Source organism: Otolemur garnettii, unplaced genomic scaffold (assembly GCF_000181295.1).
Source record: "Otolemur garnettii isolate 467f Iridium unplaced genomic scaffold, OtoGar3 scaffold00145, whole genome shotgun sequence".
NCBI classification, from domain to species: Eukaryota; Metazoa; Chordata; class Mammalia; order Primates; family Galagidae; genus Otolemur; species Otolemur garnettii.
Window position 1 is genome coordinate 2,084,734 of NW_003852540.1, and position 12,318 is coordinate 2,097,051.

General features: G+C 48.6%; 2 protein-coding genes across 2 annotated transcripts in view; both read left to right on the top strand.

The window, feature by feature from the left end:
- Positions 1-7,805, top strand: part of NCBP3 (nuclear cap binding subunit 3) — a 50,809-nt gene extending 43,004 nt beyond the window's left edge. Inside the window, exon 15 of the transcript XR_002775600.1 lies at positions 7,031-7,805. The gene's annotated coding sequence lies outside the window, so the exon portion shown is untranslated. The remainder of the gene's footprint in view (positions 1-7,030) is intronic.
- The window catches only part of ITGAE (integrin subunit alpha E), a 73,867-nt gene that overhangs the window by 1,187 nt on the left and 60,362 nt on the right, over positions 1-12,318 (top strand). The gene's annotated exons all lie outside the window — the stretch shown is intronic.

Consider the following 12,318-nt stretch of genomic DNA (forward strand, 5'->3'; position numbering starts at 1 on the left):
ATTCCCAGCAGCAATGTATAGGGGTTCTATTTTTTCAACATCTTCACCATTTAACTATTTTCCAGTGTGAAATGGTATCTCGCTGCAGTTTTGATTTGCATTTCCCTAATGACTAGTGACGCTGGGCATCTTTTCTGGTGCTTTAGGATGAACTTTCACAAATGTAAATTTGATTCTCTGCTTGAAACCTTTCCAGAGCTTTGCATTGCCTTTGGAATAAATTCCAAACTCCTTTGAGAGCTTATGAGGCTGGTCAAGATCTAATCTCCACGCAGTGTCTCTGGCCCGTTTTCCCCATTCTTCCCTGCCCTCTGTTGTCTAGTTCCCTGGATCTTTTTTTGAGATAGTCTCATTTTGTCACCCAAGGTAGAGTGTCGTGGCATCATACCTCACAGCAACCTCAAACTCCTGGGCCCAAGCAATTCTTCTTGTCTCAGCCTCCCAAGTAGCTGGGACCACAGGTGCTCTCCACAACACCTGGATATTTCTTTTATTGTTGTCCTAGTTGTCATTGTCATTTTAGCAGGCGCTGGTTGAGTTCAAACTCACCAGCACCGGTGCATATGGCCGGCACCCTAACCACTAAGCTACGGGCGCTGAGCCCCCTGGATCTGTCTTGATGTCACCATCTTCCCAGAGTCCTCCCAGTGCTGTTCCTAACCCCAACAACCTACTTCTCTTAGTCCTCTCTCCTGCTGCCTCCGTCTTCCCTTCTTTTTTCCCCTCATCCTCTAGTTATTTAAGGGGCCCCTCCAGGAGACAATCCTCAACTTCCAGAACCAGGGTATGGGCTCCTGTGTGTTCCACTGTATTGTCCTGAAGGAGTCTTGGCTCATTCCAGGGTTAAGATAAAAATTGATTGTAATTAAAATTCCTCTTGGAAACCCCAAGGAAGGTGCTATGTTGAAGACCAAGATTGTGTTGTCCCGTGCAGTCAGTTCTTGCTTATTTGGTTGAACACCAGGTGTAGTAGTTGGCCTGCAGTTAGGGCCACGTTGTACAAAAATCACTTATTTTTGGATGTTAGAATTATGCTTAGGTAGGAAGCTCATTTTAGGAGCGTGAGAACAGAGACAAGCCACAGAAGCAGCAAAGGCACAAGGTCACCCAGGCTCTCCTGCCTATCTGTGTCCATTGAGGGAAGGAAGGAGGGGCAAGTGAAATGGTCCAGACAACTTACAGTTGTCTTTTTGCTTATCTTTTCTTTTTTTCTTTCTCTTGCTCTCTTTCCCTGTCTCTCTCCCCCCCCCAACTCCCCTTCTTTGTCTTCCCCTCTCTCTTCCTCCTCTTTCTTTTTTTAAACTTTTTTAGACAAATACTTGTATTGAAGTGAATTGTGTGTATAATGCCAAATCCCCCTACCCCTCAACCCACCTCTACACTGGACTGTAATATCTTGTTCTTAATTTGTTTTGCTAGAGTGTAAGCTCTATGAGAGCAGGGACCTTGTCTGGTTCGTTCACCAGCGTTTCCCCAGTGCCCTCTACCATGCCTGACACCATTCCCTCCGTAAACAACTAATGAATTTGTAAATCTTGTGGCCACCGGAACAGCTCCATCCTCTGAGGTCCTGTGCCCTGTTATAGGTTACGCCTTATTTTTCTGCCGTGTACATACAGTGTTTTTTTGTGTGTGTTTTATTTTTCTTTCTAGTCTGTGAGCTCTTAATGAGCAGGTGTCTTCATGTTGTTACCTCTGTGTCCTCCCACCAGGCCAGCCCAGAGTAAGTAAAGTGTTTGGCAAATGAATGGATAAAGTTAACCCAGTCCAGCTCTGGCATCTTTGTCTGTAGGCTAGTCTGATTCTAGATGACACCACCAGATTGAAAAGGGGAAGACTATTCATTCACAGGGCACACACCATGCTTGTAAAAGAAAAACAAATCTCCTAATCTACTAAATAGACCTTAGTAAACTTCAAATTTTGATGATCTGGTCATATCTGAACTGAAGCTTACAGCTCTATAAAGAGTTTGCTAGAGGATCACGCAGTGGTCTAGAATACATTTTAAGAAAAGCATTCATCTGCCCCAGGGTAGGAGATAGGAAGCTGGCAGGTGGGTGACAGGTCCTGAAGAAGGACTGCTGAGCCAGCTTTTATTCTCTGTCCTATTGGCAAGGAAAGTAACAGCAGTTGAAAGCGTGCAAAAAGAAACAGAACTCAGTCCTGGCAACAGCTCTTTTGCCTAAAGCAGCATTCCTCAGACTTCTCACTTGAAATGTTGTTAAAGTTAAGGTAAAATGCTCATTTGGATTTAAATCAACATTATATCAGGGCTTCACAGATTAATTATCTGCACAAGTAAGTTTGTTACATAGGTATAGTATTTGCTTTTAAATTATATATAGCAAGAAGTAAATTAGAAGTTAAACCTTCTTTTAAGAACTAAAGGAGAGAATGCATCTGATAAGTTGAGAACAGCGTATATGCTTCAAAGCAGATTGTTATGGCATAATCTGACCAACAATAAACATCTAGAACTTTTCTTACATGTTTGTAAAATAAATCTTAGAAGAAAAAACATTATAGCTTTTTTTTTTCCTCTACAAACATGTTACAGAACTTTGATGTTTCTGGGAGCAATTAGGAAAATGCTGCCTCAAAAAGCCTACTTTAAATAGTTGTGAGGCATTAAAATGGAATTCTGCTGTGCTATAAATAAAACTGGAGTGTGTACCCACAGTCAGTACCCTGCCTCAGGATTCTTATCTGTTTGTTTGAGCACTTACAGAGGCCCTCTCTGGATGACCAGATTCATAAGTAGTTGAGACTTCATGTTACCTCAGTCTGTCAACTTCCCCAGTGACTGGTGTGGGTCAGTGAGATGAGCAGCTCACACCATTCACAGGAAAGGAGACATGGCCTGTCTGTTCCTGGAGTTGTGGTGTGTAGTCCTGTGATGTGGCCCTCCTGGGCAGGGTTCCTCAGGGCCACATCACAGGTGCTGCCTGTGAGAGGCAGGCAGCATTTTTAGCTCAGGTAGTTTTGAGGAAAGTCAAAAAGTATAGCGTTTAGAGGTAGGGCTGGGGCCCTAGGGCAGGGATTTAGTCTGCCTCGCAAACTCTGCTGGAGAAGAATGAGCAAGTCCCTTCATTTCTCTGGGTCTTGGTTCCCCATCTGTCACAGGAGGGGCTCCGCCGGGATGATCTCCAGGTTTTCTTCTAGTACTAACATGTGTTTGAGAACCCTTGCTGTACTTTTTAAGGAGCATTTGGAGTATAAGACAGGAAGAGGCTACCCTTGTACCCTTCTCCCAGCCCTTCAGTTATGAAGGGACAAGAGGATCCTCTCCCTTACCCCCTCGCCTAGTTCTCTTATCCCTCACACACACAATTCAGTTTTTTATATGAGATATTTTCAGGCGGCAGCCCAGTATATTAGTCTTCTTGGGGTCCTGTAACAAAATATGGAAGAATGGGTGACTTAAGTAGCAGACATTTATATTCTCACTGAGCTGGGGGCTGGAAGTCAACGATCAGGTTGCCAGCATGGTGAGGACCCTCTTCCTGGCATGTTCAGGTGGCCTGTCCTTTGTGCATGCATGTGGCTCTTATGGAGCCAGCAGTCCTTTTTTTTTTTTTTGAAACAGAGTTTCACTTTGTTGCCCTTGGTAGAGCACCATGGTGTCATAGCTCACAGCAAAATCCAACTCTTGGGCTCAAGTGATCCTCTTGCCTCAGACTCCTGAGTAGCTGGGACTATAGGTACCCGTCACTACGCCCAGCTATTATTTTATTTTTTTGTAAAGACAGACTCTCACTTTGTCGCCCTTGGTAGAGTGCTATGACATCACACTGCTCACAGCAACCTCCAACTCCTGGGTGTAGGTGATTGTCTTGTCTCAGCCTCCCGAGTAGCTGAGACCACAGGCACCCACTACAGTGCCCAGCTATTTTTTTGTTGCAGTTTGGCTGGGGCTGGGTTTGAACACACCACCCTCAGTATATGGGGCTGGCACCCTACCCACTGAGCCATAGGCACCGCCCACCCAGCTATTTTTAGAGACAAGATCTTGCTCTGTCTCAGACAGGTCTTAAACTTGTGAGCTCAGGCTATCCACCAGCCTCTGCCTCCCAGAGTGCTAGGATTACAGGAGTGAGCCACCACACCTAGCCTACTGGTCCTTTTGAATTAGGACTTTATGTCTCGTGTCACCCTTATGACCTCATGTAACCTTGATTATCTCCTAAAAGTCTTCTCTCCAAGTATAGCGGGGACTAGGGGAGATTGGTTAGGACTTAAGCATATGAATTTAGAGGGAGGACACAATTCAGACTACAGTACCCAGTAGTGCAAGGATCCCAGCCTTTATTGTGGAATGAGGTCTCTATTTTTTTTTGGCCAGGGCTGTGTTTGAACCCACCACCTCTGGCACATGGAGCCAGCGCCCTACTCCTTTGAACCACAGGCACTGCCTGGTCTCTATTTTTTAAAAGTTCTCAAAGCTATGGATCTGAAGGCAAGACAGTTTAAAATGGTTCATAATCCTGGTTTTGGAGGATACAGACCTGTTCAAGTCTCAGATCTGCTGCTTAGTAGCCATGTGACCTCTTTGGGGGCCAGCATCTTCATCTCTGAAATCTGTGACAGCATGTAGAGTGGCTGAGAAGTCCTGATGAGGGCTTCTGTATAAGGCCTTGGCACTGAGTGTGGTGCTTCCGCTGAGCACCCAGTCAGTGGTAGTGATCAGCACTGCTCTGCAGTCTTTCCCCCAGCACCCCGGCAGTCCTTGGCTCTCGTCTCAGCAATGTCCTCACTATTCCAAATCTACTCTTCCCAACTTCCCAGGACTTAGAAGGCAAGTTGGTGATTAGAACCATTTTCCACGTCTGGAGACTGTAGACAGGGTGTGGGGCAGCCCCCACCCAACGACAAGTGCAAAGCTCGAGTGCTTTCAACTCACCTGCAAGACAGAGCAGGCAGCCCTTACACTTTGTGATGAACATTTCTCCATCCCCGAATTTTTTTTTTTTTTTTGAGACAGAGTCTCACTATGTTGCCCTTGGTAGAGTGCTATGATGTCACAGGTCATAACAACCTCAAACTCTTGGGCTTAAACGATTCTCTTGCCTCAGCCTCCCAAGTAGCTGGGACTATTTGTTTTTTGGTTGTAGTTGTCGTCGTTTGACAGGCCTGGGCTGGGTTTGAACCCACCAGCACCAGTGTATGTGGCTGGCACCCTAGCCGCTGAGCTACAAGTGCCGAGCTATCCCTGAACATTTTTTAAAGTTTTGGTGTTGGGGGTTTTGTTTGTTGTTTTTTGAGCAGAGTCTCACTTTGTTGCCCTTGGTAGAGTTCTGTGGCATCATATCTCACAGCAACCTTAAACTCTTGGGATTAAACAATCCTTTTGCCTCAGCCTTCTGAGGAGCTGGGACTACAGGTGCCCACCACAATGCCTGGCTATTTTTAAGAGATGGGCTCTTGCTCATGGTCAGGCTGGTCTTGAACTTGTGAGTAGGTGATCTGCATGACCTCAAGCAATCCACCTGCCTCAGCCTCCCAGAGTGCTAGGATTATAGGTGTGAGCCACTGTGCCCAAAATTTTAGTTTTGAAATAATTTCAAACTCACTGAAGTTTCAAGGACGGCACAGAGAACATTATGTCACATTTTATTTTATATTCTTTCCCTCCTTCCTCTCACTTTATTCTCCTCCTCCTCTCTGAACCATGAATTATTTTAGATATTTGCATATATCATGCCCTTTTGCCCCTAAAATGTTTTAGTATTTCCTAAGAACAAAGTCATCCTCTCATATGTCCAGTAGTATAGTTACCAAATTCAGAAAATGTTTAATATTCTCTGATCAATCCAAGAGTTGCTGATTTGTACTTCCTATTTTAATTTTGCCAGCTGTCCTAATAATGATTTTTGAAGCCACTATTTTCTGGTCCAGGGTCTGATCCAGGATCAGGCACTGCCTTTAAATGTCTTCTTAGCTACTTTTCGTTGAAGCAATTCCTCAGCCTTTCCTTGGCTCTCCTCTCATCCCCTCTTCTCCCTCCCCAGACAGAGTCTTACTCTATTGCTCAACTAGAGTGACTTGGCCTCATCATAGCTTGCAGCAACCTCAAACTCCTGGGCTTAAGAGATCCTTTTGCCTCAGCCTCCCAAGTATCTGAAACTACAGGTGCCTGCCACAACACCTAGCTACTTTTTCTGTTTTTAGTAGAGATGTGGCTCTACTTGGCTCAGGCTGGTCTTGAGCTCTGAGCTCAAGTGATCCTTCCAGGTTGGCCTTCCAGAGTGCTAGGATTACAGGTGTGAGCCACCATGCCCATCCACCTCAGCCTTTCTTTTTTTTTATTTTTATTTTTATTTATTTATTTATTTTGGAGGCAGAGTCTTACTTTGTCACTCTGAGTGCTGTGGCTGTCATAACTCACAGCAACCTCAAACTCTTGGGCTCAAGCAATCCTCTTGTCTCAGCCTCCTGAGTAGCTGGGACTACAGATAGCTGCCCACCACAATGCCCAGCTATTTTTTAAGAAATGGAGTCTCCCTCTTGCTCAGGCTGGTCTCAAACTCCTGAGTCAGGTCTCAATCCACCTGCCTCAGCCTCCCAGAGTGTTAGGATTACAGGCGTTGAACCACCACACCTGGCCTTCTTTGAAGTCTTTTATGACAATAATGTTTTTAAGAAGTGCAGTCCATGGGCAGCGCCTGTGGCTCAAAGGAGTAGGGCGCCAGCCCCATATGCTGGAGGTGGAGGGTTCAAATCCAGCCCTGACCAAAAACTGCAAAAAAAAAAAAGAAAAAAGAGAAGAAGTGTAATCCAGTTTATGTTGCAGAATGTTTCTCAGGTTGGTCCCTAAACATTGGTTTGATGAGTTAGGAAACCACTTTCACATTTCTCTTGGTTAAGTATATGCATTTGCTGAACATCCAGCCTTATTCTAAGTGCTGTGAGTAGGGAGCATGATGCAACAAAGCCTGGCCCCTGACCATGGGATCTTAAGTTGGGGTTGGTGGGGAAAGCACTTGCTGTCAGGTGGGCTAAAAGGAGTCCTGTATGTGCTCATGACTAGAGACACAGACCAGCTGGGACAAATACCTCTTAGGTGGATGCAGGATGCGTCAGCATTCTAGAAGTCTATGAAGATGCAGAAAATGGCCCTGTCTCCTGTCAAGCATCCAGTCATCGACTTTGCCTGGCTTCCCAAGATGCCCTGAAGTTCACACTCCAAAATTTGAATGAAGTCTTGCTTCTCTCAAGTGAGCAACGGTCCTAGGGTCGAGCCCTGTCCTAACAAGCATCTGCTGTGTAGCTTTGGGGTATTTTCCACTTTGGGCCAGTGTTGGGTAGACGAGTTTCCACCATGGCTCTCCCAGGTGCCCCCCAGAACTCAGAATGAGTGAGGGGGGAGAGGAGGCAGAGAATCATTGAGCCCTAGAGTGGAGGGGAGACAGGCTGGGTGCCCTGGGCCCTGGTCCAACCTGTGACAAGATTAAGGATGATTTCCATTGTGATCTTGCTGGAAAATCTTCAGATTTCCATTGTGATCTTGCTTTTTTCAAATGTTTAACTTCTCTGCCAGAGGGTAACAGGTTGAAAAGTAGTAAATTACAATCTCTGCTGAAATAACCGAGTAGGCTCTGGTCATAGATATTTTATCAGGCCAAAGAGGACAATGCAACAATATTTGAAGTGTCATCAGATTTTCTCAGAACTTTGGCCAAGAAAGCTTTCAATGTAGAGAAAAAAAATAAAGCTGATTTTGATTTAGTCATGCTCATCATCATTGCCTACTTTATGTTAATAGGTTAACACTTCAGAGTTCTCTCCCTGGGACTGCACATTCATTTGAGAGACATGCAATACCCTGCCTGTTTGAATTAATTAAAAATAAATAAAATTTAAAGTTCAGTTCATATGTTGTATGGTGACATTTTAAGTAAGGGCTTAGTAGGCACATGGCAACTAATGGCTACTGTACAGGACATGCACATCTGGAGCAGTTCTGTCACTGTACAGGGTCCTGCTGGACAGCGCTGCTCTGCTCTTTGACCAGCCTGGGACGCAGGGATGCAGGAGAGGCTTCCTTTTGTTACAAACCCTTGGTCACACAGGGCTAATTTGACAGACTGTAAAGTTAGCACTTAAATATGACTGCAGACTGTCAGTGGTTTATACTTGGGAATGCTGGGAGGGATCAGAATTGCGTTGGAAGACAAGGAATTTTACTCTCCTGTTATTTTGGCAACTCAGAGCCCTATTCTGTCGGTTTCAGCATCAGGGTGCTGTTCACATGATTTTGAAGAGAATCCAGCCAGAGTTGGATTCTGAGGTAGTGATTTCATTCAGTGCATTGGGTCTTTCCACTCGGTCCTTCCTACCCTAGGGTCTCAAATGCACAGGCCAGAACAGGAGCTCAATTTCTGGCTAGGTGCCCTTTGGGAGGTGGGACCCCTGTCCCACTGCTGAGGCAACTGCCACCAAGGACCCTGGGTTGGGAGCTGGGGCAGCACTGGACTGGGACTCACATGGATGATAGAACAAGAGGCTAGATTATTATCACCCCTGCACCTCCAACTGTCTGCTAAGGATACCCAGAACTATGGCCCTTGGCACCAACCTTAGCTCACCTGTCCATGAAAGTGTGGGTCAAAGCATGGGTGATGGAGCAGGCCAACAGTTGTTTCTAAGCTCCTAGGACCCAGCACACTCCTGAGGAAGCCACACACCGGGCTGTGTACAAGAGGGAGTGTCCATCTACTTGAAAGAGCCTGTGTGCCTGTAGGCCCTTGCCTGGGTGTATGCTACTGGCCCCGCCTCCTGGCCTCCCAGGGGCCATCTGCAGCACCCACCACAACTCACAGCTGCCTCTGCTCCAGCTAGGATGTGGCGCCTCCACACTCTGCTCTGCGTGGCCAGTAAGTCAGTCTCACCCCCTGCCTTGAAAGGGTGCCCTCAGCTCCACCTGGATGTCTGTCTGTCTGACGGGGTTCTCTCTAGGCTGTCAGAAAAAATGGAGCTTCCCCAGGGAAGTGCTCCTGCTCTGTGGGTCGGGTCTCCAGGCTTTCTGGGCAGGGCTTGAGAGCCTCTGTTGACAGAGCCAACAGCCTGTGGCTTCAAACTCCAGGGCTCTGCCCCTGTTCCTCCTCTAGCCAGCCTCCCTCCCCAGACCAGGCTCTCTCCCCACAGACCTCACCCAGGCAGGTCCACAGGACTGTGCCAAGCTTGTTCTCAGCGGAGACCCAACAGTGCCCCATGCTGCCCAGCAGAGTTCCCTTCTGTCACAGAGCAGGGGTCCCCCTGATGAGGGTGAAGACCCTGTGAGGATGTGAGCACTGACAAGAGATTGTGGGGGTGAGGATGTTGGGGGGGGAGTCTGCTTCCTGTTCCTGTAGTTAGGGCCAGTGTGGAAATTGGCATGTGGGTGGAGGGGGAGGTACTGCTGCTGCCGGGGGGTCCCATTCTGGTCTTGAAACCTCCCATGGAAGCCACTTTGGGCAAACCAAGCTCTGAGACTGACCATGGCCAGGTGAACCCCTGAGATTGTTCAAATCATGCTGAGACCAGGGTGGTCCGCCTAGTGATCTGGGTGGAGGTCCTGGGGGTCTCCTGCTCCTGGTCAGAAGCAGGGCAGGAGAGTTAGGTGGCCATCGGCCATGTAGTTTAAAAGCTTCTGGTAGCCCGTTCTCTGTGAGAGGGGCTGGGGGAGCCGGGGAGCCAGGGAGCTCCAAGCAGTGTCTGGAGAGCTGAATGCATGATGGGAGGGGCTCAGGATTTGCATCCACGTCACCAAGAAGTGGGCTGAAATGTGTAGAGCACACATACATTTTTGGAAATATTTTAATATTCAGTATTTCAAAAATATCAACATGGAAAGATTAAAACTTGATTAAACTTTTTTCCTTTTACGATCTAGATCTCATTATTTTTCAGTTACATATGGGGTACAGAGAGTCTCACTCTTCTTACCCCTTATGGCTTTGATCCTCCATCCCCAAGAATTTCTGGAGATGTTTAGACTAGACTCTTAACCCCTGTCAGTGCAGAGGACATGACTGAGGCCCGGGGAGGGGCCGTGACTGTGGGGTTACAAGCCAAGTGGCAGTAGAGACAGAGCTCAAGTCCAGGGCTTGGTCCTACTTCCAGTTCTATCATCTCCCATGGCCTGGGGCGTGGACCTTGGCATCACTCTGGGACCTTGCCCATCTCTGTCTTCCGCAACCTCTGGGACGCCCACTCATTATCACTTCAGTGCCTTTTTCAGCAGATGACATTGATCAAACCCCTTCTGAGGCCTTGGCCCTTGCCAGGCTGATGGGCAGCAGAGAGCAAGGTGGAGCAGGCCTGCAAGGAGACCCCTTTAGGAAAGGAGTGAGAGCAGAGCCCCACCTGCTCCAGGAAATGCATCTGTGACAGTTCTGCTATACCTCGTGAGGTCTGGAGACTTGGGGCTGGGCCAGTCCTGTAGAGCTTCTTGGAGGAATCGCCCCAGACTGTGACTCCAGGGCCAGGGCCCTGAATCCTCTGATAGGGCTCCCTAGGTTGGGGAGAGTTGAAGACCATTGCCAGGCTGATCCTGACCTCCACCCTTCCCAGGCCATCCATTATGATGATACCTATGTCTTGTTAATTGTGGGAGCAGATGAGATGTCAGTCCTCTAAGGGAGGTTTCAGAAGAGTTGGGTGCAAATAGATACACAGACACAGTGAAACCGGGAATTGCTCATAGCCGGCCCCCAGCCCTATACACCCTGTTACCATACAGCCACTGTGCCGGGTCAGTCTCCACCTCTGACTCATTCTGCAACCACAACAACTCAGTTCTCCTTCTTGGGTCTCAGAGGTTGAGGTTACATCCCTCATGGTGTGCAGCGGAGGTATACTATCAACCTTACAGGGCTGAAGAAGGAACCAGGGCCTTCTGTGCTGATGGCCTCTGCCCGTGCTGGAGAAGTGGGAGGGTGTTCCTCCTGGCTCTGTCTGTGTACAACTCTGGACCTGTGTGTGTGACAGAAAACCTTAAACCCTGGGGTATGGGGTCCCACTATGTCCTGGAGTGTAGGAGCGTGGGAAGGTCCTTAGCAAGCACAGACAGGTGGTGGTGGGGGAATAGTATGGACAAAGGCTGGGAGGTGTGAGGGGTCTAGTTTTTAAGAAGATAGAGGGCAGGGCTTGAGTGGGAGAGAAGGCTGGCTGCTCTGATACTGCCTGCCCATCCATACCCCGTTGGGACATGCTGGGTCCTGGTGGTGAGGGCCCCTGTGTGAAGAGAAGGCAGGCTGCACCCAGGAGGTGACCCCCCGACCCCAGCCCCAGCCAGAGGGCCCAGCAAGGATGCCTGCAGGTCTTACAATAGGGAGCAGGGAAAGGGTATTGCAGGGAAGGAGACAGTCCAAATGAGTTAGAGAAGTGCATGTTTGTGGGGAGCCAGGTGGGGGGAATGTGGGAACCTCACAACTCTGACCTTCTTAGGGGGGTCGGCCTGCATGGGGCATGTATGCTGCGTACAGGGGCACACTTGGGACGCAGGCCTAACAGGGCTGCACTTCACATCGAAGGCAGCAGAGAGCCCCAGGAGGCCTTGGGTCAGGCTGGTATGTTGTGTGGAAGGTGGAATCTGGGAGAAAGGAGGCTGCTGCCCAGTTCCTGTCCCTGAGTGCTGGGGAGGGCAGAGGCGGTGGGGGTGGAGGTTGAGGGGTGGGGAGTAGGGAGACGCTTGTGAGGACTGCTGGGACCTGGCACACAGGAGTGCTGGAGACCTGATGCCTGTTCTCATCATCATGGAGACTGGAGGGTGGGGCTGTGCAGATGACAGAGGTTTGGGTGAAGAAGATGGGTCCAGACGTGTGGCTTGTGAGCTGTTCCCTCGGGTACGTGCTCTTCAGACAGTTGAGACGTGATCCCCTACACGGCCTTTCTGGGTGTTCCAGGTTGGGTGTCAGGACACCGAGTCTAGTCCTACAGCCAGCTCCTTGTATAAATTTGGGCAAACCATACCCCCTAGGCCTGGATTTCCTAAATTGGCCAGTGATGACTTACTATTCCATGAAAATGAAGTCTAAAATGCCCAGTGTGACAGGGGAAGGTGCTCAAGGGGAGGCAGTGGTGGCTGACAGAATGTAGGGGGATCTGTCTGACTCAGGGGGCTATGTGGCTGGGGACAGCTTGGGAAGGTAGCCCTGTGGCTGGTGTGGTGACAGACTCTGGCATAGCAGGGGGCCCTGGTGTTTGATAGCATGTGACGGGGCTGCGGTTATAACTCTCCAGCATCAGCAGCCACATGCTAAGCCTCCCTGATGTCAGACACCAGCCTGGCTTTGGCTCCATTTGATCTGCACAGCCTGGTATCTCAGAGGGGGA